Genomic DNA, 3,712 nt, shown 5'->3' with positions numbered 1-3,712 from the left:
CCCAACCAGTAAGGTGCTCCTCATGAACAACAAAAAATACCCACCATCCAGTTAGGAAAGCTATGTGGAGCTCTCTCACCTAACATTCTAGAACCCACCTTCCCGAATTGTGTTAACAGTCCCTGACAACTGCCTCTTTCCATAGTAATTCACGCTGTAAATATTAGTAATACAATAGCCACATCCTTCATAGAAGGAATATACCAATAACACAAATAGGTAATAATTTTTTTTTTTTACCTCTTCTTTGGAGCTACCCAGGAGTTTTAATTATCTGTCTTCTTTATCAAAATTTGAGATTCTTGGTATCAGAAGTTGTGTCTGGTTCAGTTTTATGTCGCAGCTCATACAAAGCTTGGCACATGGTAGGTACCTAACATTTTATGCCAAGCACTTTGAAGGAAAGCAGCATATAGAAAACATGGAAGTAAGTTCCCCATTGTTTGTAGGATAAAAATGCAAGTTTCATACAACATCATTCAGAGCCTTTCTCTGATTTACCCCATCTTCTGAATCTCATCTCTTACTATACCTTGCAAAAACTCTCTCTCCCAGCACCTCCACTTTTCCCAGACAATGTTGTTCACTTTACCATGATCTTATAAAAATCAAAAACCAAAGCAGAAACCTTTACTTAAAGACTCATAAGCTAGGAAGTACTCCTATTTATATATAAAAAAAACTTTTCCTTGTAGTGAATTACTATATTGTAATGAAATAACATTTTTAAATCCCATAAGTAAAGATTTTCCAGAAAATTTTTAAAGATGTTCTTGGTGACTCAACAAGTAAAATTTGATAAAATTAGCTCTTAAAATCAATATTCTGCACACCTGTTATTTTCTTTCACATTCAATTAAATATCGATACATCATTATCACAATGCTGACCTTCATATTCGAAGCTGGTACTCTTAACCTGCCAACAGCAGGTCATGTGCTTTGAGCTGTTTTCCAGCAATAATAAATTTGTCTTAAGCTATCTACACTCTCTGGCCTTGTCTTTCTAATGACTAACAGGATGAATTTATGAAATGGCTGGCCACCGTTAAGGATAAAGTCTGTGACTGTTGAGGGTAATGAAAATAATGGGTTCACAGGGTTAAACCCATTACCTTGGCCTCATTAGCACCATATTCAAATCACCTATACTAATCAAGGACAATCATTCACCTATTTTTACATACAGTCTGGACACTAGACAGATATGCACCAAATACTATTCTGGATGTTCATTTTTAGAATTGTTATTCACAAGGCCTAATTTGGTCTAGGCCCATTCTTATTTCTTCATGGCACTCCTTGTTATGTAAATTCTCATTTCTATAAAATTACAGCTTTGGTATGCCCCTGCAGTGTAATAGTTGTCCACACACACAGAATCCTATAAATTTGAAATAATAATAGGCTAGGAAGGGAAGTCTCCAGAAGAACACTTCTTCTGTAGTCTCCCTGACTGGCTTGGTTTTGCTAAGATATGGGCTTCCTTGTACTTTACCATGACTATTTGGTGTGTTTTGTTCATTGGAATATTAAAAAACACAAACAATAATGTCACAGACATTTCTTTAAAATTATTCACTTATGAAGGAAATAATGAATCAATTTTGGTACAAAACACCAAGTCCTAGTAAGTAGCTTCTGGACGCTAACAGATCTAAATGTAGATTTACAATTTGAGCCCCAAGTTGCCCTGGAGGGTCTCTCTTTTTCTTTGCCTGGAGTTCTCAAGGCCCCTTTCATTGGCCTTTCTCCCAGGAAAATTTTCTTTAGACATGGAGCTCTATGCATTCTTGAAAGCATATTTCTCCGGATAGGTAAGTAATGCTAAAGTCACATGAAGTTTGTGAAATTGGCAAGTGTGAGCTGACCAGAAAACACTTCCCACACCTCTGTCAACAAGCACTCAGTGTCACAGCAGTCCCTGCATCCTGAAGGCCCTCAGCAATGTGGTAGCCTAGGCTCTCTTGGCTTTCAGTCATTCTCTTCTGTGCCCAAGGCTCACTTGCCAGGATTTACAGGACATTGGAAAGCAAGTAACAGTCCCCACTCTCATTCCCTCTCTAGCTCTCACTCAAAACCTCAAACCCAGTAACTCCCATAACTAATGTTCTCCTTAGCTCCCTGACAAGAGGTGGGCTTTTTTTTTTTTTTTTTTTTTTTTAAGATTTTATTTATTTGACAGACAGAGATCACAAGCAGGCAGAGAGGCAGGCAGAGAGAGGAGGAAGCAAGCTCTCCGCGGAGCAGAGAGCCTGATGCAGGGGCTCAATCCCAGGAGCTGAGATCATGACCGGAGCTGAAGGCAGAGGTTTTAACCCACTGAGCCACTCAGGTGCCCCAAGAGATGGGCTTTTGTTTAAAATGAATTTATATGCAGAAATTGGACATGTCATAAATAGGCTTGTGAATCTTCAAATTACCGGACAGGACTTGTCCAATTATTTAAAACAAACAAAAAAATCTCCAAGAATTTTAGTAATAAATCTATGTCTAAAATTAACTTTTTAGAAACATACAATTAGGCTTAGGACAGTCATGTATCTTAAGTTCTATCGCATCTTGAAATTAAATTTATTTTAAACCATTTTCTATTAAACAATGTTCCTTGAAATCACCATTTTTGAATGTGACATTTTTAAATAAAATAAAGACATTTTTCATAACATGTTTGTGGGTTTTTTTTCTCCTGAATTCAAAGATTTTGACTTCCAGTGTAACTTTGATATCCCTTCTTGCAAAAGCACAGGTATCTGATATTGCTGTCAATATTATACTTTAAATTAAAACCATTTTTTTATGTTTGATTTTTAAAAATGTCTATTTCCATTGTTTAGTTTATCTCCAATTAACCCTTTTCAAAATGAAGGGTTATTATCTTCCTTTTTCCAGAGGAAGAATTCAGGATAATGTCCCTGAGTTGTTAATGTTCAGTTCACGAAGGGTTTTTTTTTTTTTTTGCTGTTGTTGTTTTTTTTGTATTTTGTGTTTTCCAGTGCTGACCTTTGTTATGCCGTAGTTATAGCAACAAGAAGAGTTCCTTCTGTCTGTCTGTGGTGTTCTCTTTCCGAACTAATGGCAATCTTTCTCTGCTATTGTATAGTATGGACAATGCTTTATGTGCATCGGTTTCTTGATTTATCGATGTATTTAGGGAAATCAGCAATTCAAATGGAAATATTTTAAGTAAATGAAATTAATTGAAATGGAAAATGCATATTATTTGTATTTGTGGGATTTGGCTCATTCATTTAGAGATTTTTCCATCTTGTCTTTAAGCTTTTCTCATCAGCTTGCAGTTTAACTTCTCAAAGATCAAGTTTATTTATCCTATCAGTATATCCTTAATCTAAACATGGAGAGAGAGATAGAGAGATTGGAAGAGAGAGCTAGGGAAGCCCTCCTCAGGGGAGTAATGTATTGTGAGAACAGGTGGTTTTTCTGCCAAACTGGGCCATACAATCTCACTATGACCTTGGGCATTCTAAGTCTCATTTTACTGATCTGGAATATCAGTTTAATTATAGTAATTACCTATCTCACAGGGTTTGTGAGGTTTAATTAATGTTAGCAGAGTGTTGGAGCTATTTAGTAGAACAGTACTATGAAAGGCAAACTACCTGAAAATCACAACTCCCTCCTCCCCACATGGTACTTAATTTTCTATACTCCTTTTTCTTTTTTCTTCAGACTTAATATCACATTTATTTTTC

This window comes from Mustela nivalis, assembly GCF_964662115.1.
Source record: "Mustela nivalis genome assembly, chromosome: 4".
Taxonomy (NCBI): Eukaryota; Metazoa; Chordata; class Mammalia; order Carnivora; family Mustelidae; genus Mustela; species Mustela nivalis.
Note: the sequence above shows the minus strand (reverse complement) of the source record.